The sequence below is a fragment of the Tamandua tetradactyla genome, chromosome 3, assembly GCF_023851605.1.
Source record: "Tamandua tetradactyla isolate mTamTet1 chromosome 3, mTamTet1.pri, whole genome shotgun sequence".
In the NCBI taxonomy this organism is placed as follows: Eukaryota; Metazoa; Chordata; class Mammalia; order Pilosa; family Myrmecophagidae; genus Tamandua; species Tamandua tetradactyla.
The window spans coordinates 48,313,820-48,328,303 of record NC_135329.1 but is presented as its reverse complement, the minus strand read 5'-3'; the positions used below and the strand labels follow the sequence as shown (position 1 = coordinate 48,328,303).

General features: G+C 37.7%; 1 protein-coding gene across 4 annotated transcripts in view; it reads right to left on the bottom strand.

Moving 5' to 3' along the window:
* COLEC11 (collectin subfamily member 11) overlaps window positions 1–14,484 on the bottom strand; it is an 88,411-nt gene that overhangs the window by 64,630 nt on the left and 9,297 nt on the right. The gene's annotated exons all lie outside the window — the stretch shown is intronic.

The following is a 14,484-nucleotide window of genomic DNA, read 5'->3' as shown; positions in this document are numbered from 1 at the left end:
CAGCAAAATTATCCTTCAAAAATGAGGGAGAAATTAAAACATTCTCAGACAAAAAGTCACTGAAAGAATTTGTGACCAAGAGACTAGCTCTGCAAGAAATACTAAAGGGAGCACTAGAGTCAGATACAAAAAGACAGAAGAGAGAGATATGGAAAAGAGTGTAGAAAGAAGGAAAATCAGATATGATATATATAATACAAAAGGCAAAATGGCAGAGGAAAATATTATCCAAACAGTAATAACACTAAATGTCAATGGACTGAATTCCCCAATCAAAAGACATAGACTGGCAGAATGGATTAAAACACAGGATCCTTCTATATGCTGTCTACAGGAAACACATCTTAGACCCAAAGATAAACATAGGTTGAAAGTGAAAGGTTGGGAAAAGATATTTCATGCAAATAACAACCAGAAAAGAGCAGGAGTGGCTATACTAATATCCAACAAATTAGACTTCAAATGTAAAACAGTTAAAAGAGACAAAGAAGGACACTATATACTAATAAAAGGAACAATTAAACAAGAAGACATAACAATCATAAATATTTACGCACCGAATCAGAATGCCCCAAAATACATGAGGAATATACTGCAAACACTGAAAAGGGAAATAGACTCATATACCATAATAGTTGGAGACTTCAACTCACCACTCTCATCAAGGGACAGAACATCTAGACAGAGGATCAACAAAGAAATAGAGAATCTGAATATTACTATAAATGAACTAGACTTAATAGACATTTATAGGACATTACATCCCACAACAGCAGGATACACCTTTTTCTCAAGTGCTCATGGATCATTCTCAAAGATAGACCATATGCTGGGTCACAAAGCAAGTCTTAACAAATTTAAAAAGATTGAAATCTTACACAACACTTTCTCGGACCATAAAGGAATGATGTTGGAAATCAATAATAGGCAGAGTGCCAGAAAATTCACAAATACGTGGAGGCTCAACAACACACTCCTAAACAACGACTGGGTCAAAGAAGAAATTGCAAGAGAAATTAGCAAATACCTCGAGGCGAATGAAAATGAAAACACAACATATCAAAACTTATGGGACGCAGCAAAGGCAGTGCTAAGAGGGAAATTTATTGCTCTAAATGCCTATATCAGAAAAGAAGAAAAGGCAAAAATTCAGGAATTAACTATCCATTTGGAAGAACTGGAGAAAGAACAGCAAGCTAACCCCAAAGCAAGCAAAAGGAAAGAAATAACAAAGATTAGAGCACAAATAAATGAAATTGAAAACATGAAAACAATAGAGAAAATCAATAAGGCCAGAAGTTGGTTCTATGAGAAAATCAATAAGATTGATGGGCCCTTAGCAAGATTGACAAAAAGAAGAAGAGAGAGGATGCAAATAAATAAGATCAGAAATGGAAGAGGAGACATAACTACTGACCTCACAGAAATAAAGGAGGTAATAACAGGATACTATGAACAACTTTACGCTAATAAATACAACAATTTAGAGGAAATGGACGGGTTCCTGGAAAGACATGAACAACCAACTTTGACTCAAGAAGACATAGATGACCTCAACAAACCGATCACAAGTAAAGAAATTGAATTAGTCATTCAAAAGCTTCCTAAAAAGAAAAGTCCAGGACCAGATGGCTTCACATGTGAATTCTACCAAACGTTCCAGAAAGAATTAGTACCAATTCTCTTTAAACTCTTCAAAAAAATCGAAGTGGAGGGAAAACTACCTAATTCATTCTATGAAGCCAACATCACCCTCATACCAAAACCAGGCAAAGATATTACAAAAAAAGAAAACTACAGACCAATCTCTCTAATGAATACAGATGCAAAAATCCTCAATAAAATTCTAGCAAATCGTATCCAACAACACATTAAAAGAATTATACATCATGACCAAGTAGGATTCATCCCAGGTATGCAAGGATGGTTCAACATAAGAAAATCAATTAATGTAATACACCATATCAACAAATCAAAGCAGAAAAATCACATGATCATCTCAATTGATGCAGAGAAGGCATTCGACAAGATTCAACATCCTTTCCTGCTGAAAACACTTCAAAAGATAGGAATACAAGGGAACTTCCTTAAAATGATAGAGGGAATATATGAAAAACCCACAGCTAATATCATCCTCAATGGGGAAAAATTGAAAACTTTCCCCCTAAGATCAGGAACAAGACAAGGATGTCCACTATCACCACTATTATTCAACATTGTGTTGGAGGTTCTAGCCAGAGCAATTAGACAAGAAAAAGAAATACAAGGCATCAAAATTGGAAAGGAAGAAGTAAAACTATCACTGTTTGCAGACGATATGATACTATACGTCGAAAACCCGGAAAAATCCACAACAAAACTACTAGAGCTAATAAATGAGTACAGCAAAGTAGCAGGTTACAAGATCAACATTCAAAAAAAACTATCACTGTTTGCAGACGATATGATACTATACGTCGAAAACCCGGAAAAATCCACAACAAAACTACTAGAGCTAATAAATGAGTACAGCAAAGTAGCAGGTTACAAGATCAACATTCAAAAATCTGTAGCATTTCTATACACTAGTAATGAACAAGCTGAGGGGGAAATCAAGAAACGAATCCCATTTACAATTGCAACTAAAAGAATAAAATACCTAGGAATAAATTTAACTAAAGAGACAAAAAACCTATATAAAGAAAACTACAAAAAACTGCTAAAAGAAATCACAGAAGACCTAAATAGATGGAAGGGCATACCGTGTTCATGGATTGGAAGACTAAATATAGTTAAGATGTCAATCCTACCTAAATTGATTTACAGATTCAATGCAATACCAATCAAAATCCCAACAACTTATTTTTCAGAAATAGAAAAACCAATAAGCAAATTTATCTGGAAGGGCAGGGTGCCCCGAATTGCTAAGAACATCTTGAGGAAAAAAAACGAAGCTGGAGGTCTTGCGCTGCCTGACTTTAAGGCATATTATGAAGCCACAGTGGTCAAAACAGCATGGTATTGGCATAAAGATAGATATAGTGACCAATGGAATCGAATAGAGTGCTCAGATATAGACCCTCTCATCTATGGACATTTGATCTTTGATAAGGCAGTCAAGCCAACTCACCTGGGACAGAGCAGTCTCTTCAATAAATGGTGCCTAGAGAACTGGATATCCATATGCAAAAGAATGAAAGAAGACCCATCTCTCACACCCTATACAAAAGTTAACTCAAAATGGATCAAAGATCTAAACATTAGGTCTAAGACCATAAAACAGATAGAGGAAAATGTTGGGAGATATCTTATGGATCTTACAACTGGAGGCGGTTTTATGGACCTTAAACCTAAAGCAAGAGCACTGAAGAAGGAAATAAATAAATGGGAACTCCTCAAAATTAAACACTTTTGTGCATCAAAGAACTTCATCAAGAAAGTAGAAAGACAGCCTTCACAATGGGAGACAATATTTGGAAATGATATATCAGATAAAGGTCTAGTATCCAGAATTTATAAAGAGATTGTTCATCTCAACAACAAAAAGACAGCCAACCCAATTACAAAATGGGAAAAAGACTTGAACAGACACCTCTCAGAAGAGGAAATACGGATGGCCAAGAGGCACATGAAGAGATGCTCAATGTCCCTGGCCATTAGAGAAATGCAAATCAAAACCACAATGAGATATCATCTCACACCCACCAGAATGGCCATTATCAACAAAACAGAAAATGACAAGTGCTGGAGAGGATGCGGAGAAAGAGGCACACTTATCCACTGTTGGTGGGAATGTCAAAGGGTGCAACCACTGTGGAAGGCAGTTTGGCGGTTCCTCAAAAAGCTGAATATAGAATTGCCATACGACCCAGCAATACCATTGCTAGGTATCTACTCAAAGGACTTAAGGGCAAAGACACAAACGGACATTTGCACACCAATGTTTATAGCAGCATTATTTACAATTGCAAAGAGATGGAAACAGCCAAAATCTCCATCAACAGAAGAGTGGCTAAACAAACTGTGGTATATACATACGATGGAATATTATGCAGCTTTAAGACAAGATAAACTTATGAACCATGTAATAACATGGATGGACCTAGAGAATATTATGCTGAGTGAATCCAGCCAAAAACTAACGGACAAATACTGTATGGTCCCACTGATGTGAACGGTCATTCGAGAATAAACTTGAAATATGTCATTGGTAACAGAGTTCAGCAGGAGTTAGAAACAGGGTAAGACAATGGGTAATTGAAGCTGAAGGGATACAGACTGTGCAACAGGACTAGATACAAAAACTCAAAAATGGACAGCACAATAATACCTAATTGTAAAGTAATCATGTTAAAACACTGAATGAAGCTGCATCTGAGCTATAGGTTTTTGTTTTGTTTTGTTTTGTTTTGTTTTGATTTTACTATTATTACTTTTATTTTTTTCTCTATATTAACATTCTATATCTTTTTCGGTTATGTTGCTAGTTCTTCTAAACCAATGCAAATGTACTAAGAAATGATGATCATGCATCTATGTGATGATGTTAAGAATTAATGATTGCATGTGTAGAATGGTATGATCACTAAATGTTGGGTTAATTTCTTTTTTTCCGTTAATTAAAAAAAAAAAAGAAAAAAGAGAAGGGATAATTGGAGATGAAGGGATACAGACTGTACAACGGGACTGGATATAAAAACTCAGAAATGGACAGCACAATACTACCCAATTGTAATGCAATTATGTTAAAACACTGAATGAAGCTGCATGTGAGGTATAGGTTTTTTGTTTTTGTTTTTTTTTCTTTCTATTATTGTTTTAATTCTTATTCTGTTGTCTTTTTATTTCTTTTTCTAAATCGATGCAAATGTACTAAGAAATGATGAATATGCAACTATGTGATGTTATTAAGAATTACTGATTGTACATGTAGATTGGAATGATTTCTAATTGTTTTGTTAATTCTTTTTTTAATTAATAAAAAAAAAAAAAAAACATTATGACAGGGCAGGCCACAGTGGCTCAGCAGGCGGAGTTCTCATCTGCCGTGACCGAGACCCGGGCTCGAGCTCCGGTGCCCATCCATGCCAAAAAAAAAAAAAAACATTATGAACAGTATGTTATAACTTTATAAGAGGTGACTAGAACTGGAAAATTTGCAGAAGTAGAAGGTAGATTAGAGATTACTAGAGGATAAATGGGGGAAGGAGGAGTGTTTGTTTTGAAAAATAAATAAATAAAATTAAATATAACAAAATTATAAAGCAAAACACAAAGAATTCAATAAGTACTAATTATTTTTAAAAAAAAATTGTGACCTCCCTTGCCATTTTAATTACTAATTCTGGAAAGTTCCAGAAGCACCAAACAATATACAGATTTTCTATGGCAGATATGCCTTCCTCCCCATCAATTCTAGTCTTTCTTATTTACCTCTTCCTTGGAGACTAACCCTATATGTACTTTTTTTTTTAATGAAGCCTATTTTCAAACACTGCTCATAAACTGGCAGGGTTTGAAATGTTTGTTGTCCACCAGTCTCAGAGGGGCATAAAGATATATGCCCCTGCTGGTAATGACTCCAGTACCATATTTCTATAAACCTTTCCACTCAAAAATTACATGCATTTTATAATGTATGCCCAGGGAGTACAGAAGCATGTTTCCCACATCCTTTTCTTTATCAGGTATTGATCTAGGACAGATTTACTACATAAAGTTCTAACGGCAAGTTATTTCTTAACTGAGAGAGGCTAGCATTTCAACTGCCTAGCTCATTTTCAGTCATCATTAACAACACCTTTTTCTCCTCTCTCAAAGAAATAAAGGCTGACCAGTATTTTCTACCGGCTTGTGTCACCCTGCAAATCATGACCAAAAAGCTTTGGGCTAGATTGCATTTGGGGTAATTATTTACCAAACTTGGAGGGCACACGTCAATTTTCTTAATGTAGAATCTGGTACACTCGGATATATTTGTGAGCGGATCAAGGAAGTACCTTGGACGGTTCTTTGACTATTGTTACACTGGCTTCTAAAACTGAACCAAGTAACTGACCACACTTCATCTGTATGTGGCAGCATGGGTGTAAATGTCATAGTTCCACAGAACGATGGAATGTTAGCAAGAAAAGAAACTTCAGAGATCTTAGTTCAACTAGTTCATTTTATAGACAAGTAGACATTCTCAGACGTCAAACATGACAATCTGAATTGACGTCATGTTTCGGATTATCTGAATTCCTAGAATGTATGTGTCATTCAGATCACATTACTGGCTTCATCATCCTTGTTTTTAAGAAATGACAGTTAATGGTTTTTTTTAATTAATTTTTTAAATCCTATAAAAATAACTGCCAGGGCGGTACAAAGGTCTCACAGTGGTAGAATTCTTGTCTGACATGCTGAAGACCCAGGTTCAATTCCCAGAGCCTGCACATGCCAAAAATAAAAAATAATAATAATAGCTACCCTTTCAAAATTTCTGAACAGGCTTGTTAATATTTCCCAGCCTACAGCCCCTTTTTTCAGCCATAAAGGAAAACCTTTTTGCCATCAAAATGAATTTTAACAGTTTGAAATACTAGTGGTCAATGAGAGGGAGGGGTAAGGAGTATGGAATATATGAGTTTTTTCTTTTTTCTTTTTTCTTTTTTTTTTTTTGTTTTTCTGGAGTGATGCAAATATTTTTTAAATGATATGATTATGAATACACAACTATGTGATGATATAGTGAGCCACTGATCATATACTTGGGATGGACTATATGTGAGTGAAGATATCTCAATAAAACATTTTTTTAAATGTGCTTTCACTCTCTCCAAGTGCAAAGATAATGTATTGCTATTAGACTTGTAACTGCAAATAAATTTCATCTCTAAAACCAACACCAGTCAATTGATAAGAGCTGCCTGGGATATTGTGTTGAGAAAGGTTCTAAAGTCAAGTTTGGATTCAGTAGAAAAAGTTTCATTACCCAAAGGTCAAATATGCTATATACTTGCAGACCATATGCAACCCTCCTTGTTGTACATAAGGTAAGACTAAATGAAAGGTCATTAAGAAAACAGGTGTTGGCGAATTCAACCCCAGCTGGCCCTAGTAGGTTCTTGATAAATGTTTGTCTAATGAATGAATTGTGGCCATTTACATGCCTGCTTCCCCTTAAGAGCAGGTACTATATTGTTTTTATACTTTTACCTCCCTTTACTAACGTAACTTGTGACAAAAAAAATTCTCAAACTTCTTGTAAGATGGCAGAGTAGGGTGGGCTAACTTCACCCAAGCTCCATGGAACAACAAGAAAAAGGTTAAAAATAAATAAACAAACAGGACTGCAGTTAAGGCAGAGAAACTGGGACGGAGAGAGCAGAGTGAATATTCTCAGTCACTAACCCACCAGAGGCAGGAAGTGTGCAGAGGAGCACAGATTCCGTGGTAGGCTCAGGAGGTCGTCCCTCACAGTCCCATGGCCGAAACTTCCCACAGGGAGCCCCGACGGTGGCAGACTTCCTTATCCTGTGCACAGCGATCATTGGGTTGGTGCACAGTACCTTCTCCCCACCCCTGAGGTGAGCCATGGGCACCTGGTTTGGGCAGAAACCAGGGATTCTCTCCCAGGGAGGAGTGGGGGACATGGAGCAGAGCCGATCTAATGAATGGGTAGCAAGGGAGGTTTGTGGGAGCCCTGTCCTATCTCCTTTACCCACGGAAGTCTGGGAACCTCAGGCATGCATGAATGGAGAGGCAGGGGACCAGCTGAGTGGTGAGCCACCATCTTTCTTTCTTTCCTTCTGTTTTTGTGCATGGGCCAGGAGTAGAACCCAGGTGTCCGACATGATAGGCAAGCTTTCTACCACTGAACCACCTGTGCACTCTTTTTTGTCTGGTTTTTAATAGACTCTCAGGAATTTTTTTTTAATTTTTTTCCTTTTTTTTTTTTGCGCATAGGCCAGGATTCAAATCTGGATCTCCCACATGATAGGCAGGTGTTCTACTGCTGAGCCACCTGTGTATCTCCTCTGCTTAGCTTGTATAATACACCCCCTACATGAAATCTGGGCTTTGGTTTGGTGGGGAACTACAGACAAGCCAAGTGCAAAAAGGGACTTTCAACACAAATCCATGTAAATACAAGACTTTAGACAAGTAAAAGAAGCCAACTTGCAAAATAACCTTACTAAGATAATCAAATGCCCCAAATGCAACAGAAAATCACAAAGCACATCAAGATCCAGGCAGAAATAGTCCAGCTAAATGATGAAATCAAAACACCAGAGGGGACACAGAATATACAGCAACTACTCAATGATATTTATAAAGAAATAAAGGATATCAAGAAGGCACTACAAGAGGGTGCACAGGTAGTACAGTGGTTAGAATGCCCGCCTTCCATGTGGGAGACCTGGGTTTGATTTCCCGACCATGCACCCAAAAAAAACCAGGCCCTTGGTGAATATACAACTATGTGATGAAAAAAAAAAGAGTGTTCATATTGTATGTTGAGTGGTTTTATTAATAAAAATTTTTAATTAATTAATTATTTAAAAAAAGAAAGCACTAGAAGAGCACAAAGAAAAATTCAAAGATTAAGTAGAAACATGGCAGATCTTACAGAGATGAAAGATACTCTAGACCAAATTAGAAACAAACTAGAGGCACACAATAGCAGACTCAAAGAAGCAAAGGAAAGAAAAAATGAACTAGAAGACAGAACAATTGAACTAGAGAACAATAAAGAACAAATGTCAAGAAAAATTCCCACTGGGGAAACCCCCAATACTGTCTCAAACAGTAAGGACTCCCAAGAGAATAGGCCAAGCCCTTGATCTTGAGGCTTGCTCTTGTGAAGCATATTTATATAGTATAGAAGCTAAACCTACCTATGGTTATGCCTAAGAGTTACTTCCAGAGGACCTCTTTTGTTGCTCTGATGTGGCCACTCTCTCTCTCTAAGCCCAACTCTGCAAGTAGAATCATTACCCTCCCCACAATGTGGGACATGACATCCAGGGGTGAAGGTCTTCCTGGCAACATGGATATGACTCCCAGAAATGAGCTGACCCTGGCACCATGGGATTAAAAACACCTTCCTGACCAAAATGGGGGAAAGAATTGTAACAAATAAGGTATCAGTGGCTGAGAAAGTTCAAATAGAGTCAAGAGGCTACACTGGAGGCTACTATTATGCAAGATTTGGCTAGATATTGCACTTATCATGGCTTGCCAAACCCATTATTGCCAACCCTAAAGAACACCTAGGGCGCTGAGATTCTACAAAGGTTCCATATGCTATGATTACTTTCCAGAAACCTACAACCTCCAGTTGGGTTCCTAAACCAGATAAGTCCTGAAATCCAGAGGAGATCCAGAATATCAACTAGCTCCATCCCCCTATCCTATATCATTGGCCTATCATAAATACCCCTAAAGATTAGATGAAAGATCAAAGAAGGTGGAGTTACAACAGAGACATCAGGATTTGACTAGGCTCTGTCTTACAAAGTAATACTACTATTTAAATCTATCTTTCTTGCCTTCAGCCCTTAAAACATTTTACCCAGTTTCATCATCATTTCTGCATGTTCTCTTTTGCCTGCTACCCTCTAAACCCTTGAAAAGCAGAATCCATGTCTAATTCATTGTTTGGGCCCTCTAAAGAACCTACATCATATCTTGCTCATTGCAGATATTTAATAAATATATGTGAAAGAAATAATTAAGAATAATTATTATTAATATCAAAGCAACCCTGTGGACAACTGGGTAGCCCAACAATTCTAATGATTCATCACTAAACTATTATGTTTAAAGTTTTAATAAAGCATTGATAGAACCAAATAGAGCTATGCCCTGGGAAGTGTGCCATACCACAAAGAGAGGAGAGAAATTGATTGGTTGACCTCATCCAAAGATGTCTAGTGCCATCATCAGTTAACGTATTCATCAGCTAATATGTATTCATCAGCTAACATGCATTCATCAGCTAACATGCATTCATCAGCTAACATGTGTTCATCAGCTAACATGCACTCATCAGCTGACATGTATTCACCAGCTAACATGTATTGGGTGCTGATAATGTGTCAGGCATGAAACCATGTGCCCTAGAAATGTCATCATAATTTAGCCCTCACAAAATCCTGTGAGACTGATAATATCTTCCCAATTTTACCAAAGAAGAAACTGAGCTAAGTTAGGTAACTTGTTCACAACCATACAGCTCTATCTATTGTATTTCAAAGACTGCCTTCTTTCCCATTAGCTGCATCAGTCAAGAGGGAGAAAGCTTACCAATATGTGAAACTACAACATCCATGAGACCCAGGAAAATATGGGAAGGCTGGAAATGTTCCTCATAGGCAGCATCTCTAAAAAGTATCTAGAAAGGATTTTTCACTAATAGAACAGACAAAAGAACTATGCAGTGCAGCCTAGAACCCACTCCCTTATCTCCCATTCTTGTTCTTGGGCCATAAACACTTTAGATCACCTGGTCTTGAAGGTCAGAAATAGAAGAGAATGTTCAGAAGCTCCAGTACGTTCATTCAGGTTCAAATAAGAGAAGTGACTTCCACAAACAGAAAATTCAAACCCCCTACTGACACATTTTCAAATTTTATAATGAGGGTTTCACTCAGAAACCATACCTGTAACCAAGAAATCAGGATTTAAGGAATGATTATAATTACTGAATTATTATAAAAGATAATCCTTTTTACTTTCTGGTATATTAGAGTAGATAGAGGGAAATACCTGAACTCTTTGAACTGTAATCTAACTGCCTTGATCTTTGATAATGATTGTATAGCCTTTACCTTGTGCCCTTGTGATATAAAAACTTGTGGCTAACCTTCACTTGTACCCATTTATCCAGTTCAACTCTAGTCTTGTGATCACTAAAGACAGCCTCCAGTATTTATTAATGAAGGGTCTTGGGGCAGCCCAGAACTAACCCACCCCAAATTCAAAGTTATCTTGATAACCAAAACTGGACCTAAACAAAATAGGCCTGCCTGACATGTGCAGTAGCTTAGACTTTAACCTACAAGTCACCTATACCTCATTATAATACTGAAAGTCATGTCCATCATGATATTAAGGCTGCTACTTTTCTTACATACATTCTATGACTACGCATGTAATCAATCTGTGCATGCTCGGTAATTAAATCATTTCTAATTACATCATCTGGAGCCATTGTATGCATTATCCTAAAACCTGCCCATATTTTAATTCTACAAAACTATCAGAATTACCACAATTTGGGGAGACAAATTTTGGGGCTGATAGGCCATCTGATCTCCTACTATACACCTAGCAATAAGGTCTTTCTCTCTTTGAAACCCCAGTGTCTCATGAATTGGTCACTTGAGTGCATCAGGCAAAAGAATCCACTGCCTTTGTCCAGTAACACATCTAACTGCGTCTTAAAATGTTTTGGATACTACCACTACAAAGTCACAGGTCGAAAATCACTCTTTCAGTGGTTCAGTGGTAGAATGCTCGCCTGCCATGCAGGAGACCTGGGTTTGATTTCCGGCCCATGCACTCCCAAAAAAGAAAAAAACATCACAAGTTTACCAATTCTGAGCAGGTGGTATAGTTAGATAGAGTAGGGCAAATGCAGTCAAAAGAAAAGAACCTTCCCAAATATAGTCATCTTCTTGGATAATTTCCTGGTGGAACAGAATTTTCCAGTTTTTCAGTCCTAATGCTTCCTGCCCTGAATTACCGTCAGGTGATGGTAATTATGTTCTTGCACTCGCTGAGGTCACTGAACCTGTCACTAAACTACATCCTTAGCTGTATGCAATTATCATCTCCATGGCCCACAAGAGGTCTAATCTATTTTTGGCAACAAGGAGATAACTAGAGTTTGTCTTTTGTGGTGGTTGTTTTGACCATGGGTTTGACAGTTCCTAAATATGAGAATCCACTTTTCTCCAAAGGTTCAAGAAAAAGAGACTGCAGCTCCCCTGGGTCTAATTTGAGGAAGCATCAGACAATCGTAAATTGAGACCCATCTACAAAATAACTTGCTCGTTAACTTTAAGAGTAGAATGGTCACGAATGTCAAGGAAGGACGGAAAAGCTGTTCTGGGATTGAAAGGGTATGAAGAGATGTGACAACTAAAGGCAACTCATAACGTTACCTTGGATAATTTTGCTATGAAAGATATTGTTGGGACAATTGGCAAAACATAAATGGAATCTCTGCACGGATATATAGGAGTTTATTGAATTGTTCTTGTAACTTTCCTGTAATTTTGATATTATTTCCAAATAAATTTTTTTTTTTTAAAGTCTGCAGCCTTTTCACAAAAAGCACGATCTGGCAGAGTCTACGCTCATAGGAGTCTACACTAACTGTGATGCTTAGATTCTGGTGTCAATGCAGCCAAGTGTTGATGCCCAGTTGTCTGGTCAGGCAAGGCAAGCACTGGCCTAACCATTGCTGCAAGGACATTTCATGGCTGGTTGTTAAACCATAAGTCTGGTGTATTAAATCATCAGTCAGTTGATTGCATCAGTGGCTGATCACGTCTGTGATCAACTAAGAAGTGACTCCCACCAATGAGATAATCCAATCAATTGCAGGCTTTTAAAGGAGAAGAGAGATTTTTTTCACTACTTTTCAGCCAGAAAATCTCTCCTGTGGAGTTTGTCCAGATCCTTCACAGGAGCTGCTAGCTTCACAGCCTGCTCTATGGATTTTGGACTCTTCCATTCCCACGGTTGAGTAAGACACCTTTATAAATCTCATATTCCCAGATATCTCCTGTTGGTTCTGTTTGAGAAGCCTGACTAATACACCACCCAAGCAGCCCGTGTGAGGATAGAGAAGAGGGAAATTGAATTTGGGGATGCAAACAGTAAACATATGCCATCCTTTATAACCTCCAACAATCACTAAAACATCTCAAAATGATAGATCAAGGGTTCACAATCCTGACCAGGGCTGGCTTCATGGATATGCCTCCTGTGCAGTCATACAGGGCCACCCACTCAGAAGAGGCCCCACACTTGATTTAACACTCTACTGTTACCATCTTGAAATGTTTAATACATTTCCAACAAGAAGCCCCACATTTTCTATTTTACATCCCATAAATTACGTAGCTGGTCCTGCTTAGAAAGCAATAAGTTTTGGAATCTCTTGCCTATGTTTCATAGAAAGTGTCACTTTTCTTAAACAAAGAAACTTAAAGGTACTACAGCCTCAGGAACGTTTTACTATATGCTGGTGTTCATCCTCATATCTGATCTGCAGAACTACCTCTACCTGGAGACAAGTTACAGACAAAAGAACAAAAAATGTTTTTTACTTAAAAAAAAAAAAATGGTCCCCCGATGAATCCCAGAATGATTTGATCAGTGGCTGGAAAAGTATTTGCAAGCCCCCTTCGGGGAATGGTGAGAGTGGGGAGAAATTCAACTTCCCCAAGTTGAATTCTTGATATCCTCACAAGCAGTGTGGACAACCAAAGCTATAGGCTGAGCCCCCAGTCTTGGGATTTGTTCACATGAAACTTAACCCCACAAAGGATAGGTCAAGTCTATTTAGGCCTTAAAATTTAGGCCCAAGAGTCACCCCCAAGAGAGCCTCTTTTGTTGCTCAGATGTGGCCTCTCTCTCCAGCCAACATGACGAGCAGTCTCACCACCCTCCCCCTCTCTGCGTGGGACATGACTCCCAGGGGTGTGGACCTTCCTGGCAACGTGGGACAAAGATCCTGGAATGAGCTGAGACTCAGCATCAAAGAACTGAGAAAAACCCTAGAATGAGCTGAGAATTGACATCAAGGGATTGAGAGAAACTTCTCGACCAAAAGGGGGAAGAGTAAAATGAGACAAAGTGTCAATGGCTGAGAGATTCCAAACAGAGTCGAGAGGTTATCCTGGAGGTTATTCTTATGCATTAAGTAGATATCACCTTGTTGTTCAAGATGTAGTGGAGAGGCTGGAGGAAATTGCCTGAAAATGTAGTGCTGTGTTCCAGTAGCCATGTTTCTTGATGATGACTGAACAATGATATAGCTTTCACAATGAGACTCTGTAAATGTGAAAACCTTATGTCTGATGCTCCTTTTAGCTACTATATCAACAGAAGAGTAGAACATATGGAATAAAAATAAATAATAGGGGGAACAAATGTTAAAATAAATTCAGTTTGAAATAGTGGTAAATAAAAGCGAGGGGTAAGGGGTATGGTACGTATAGTTTTTTTTTTCTCTATTATCATTTTATTTCTTTTTCTGTTGTCCTTTTATTTCTTTTTCTAAATCGATGCAAATGTACTAAGAAATGATGAATATGCAACTCTGTGATGATATTAAGAATTACTGATTGTATATGTAGAATGGAATGATATCTAAATGTTTTGTTTGTTAATTTTTTTTTAATTAATAAAAAAAAGCTAAAAAGAAAAAATGGGAAGAATAAAGAGCTCCCAAGATTCAGCATAGCAGTGCAGGCTTCAGAGCTGTGCGACTTTAGGTAAATT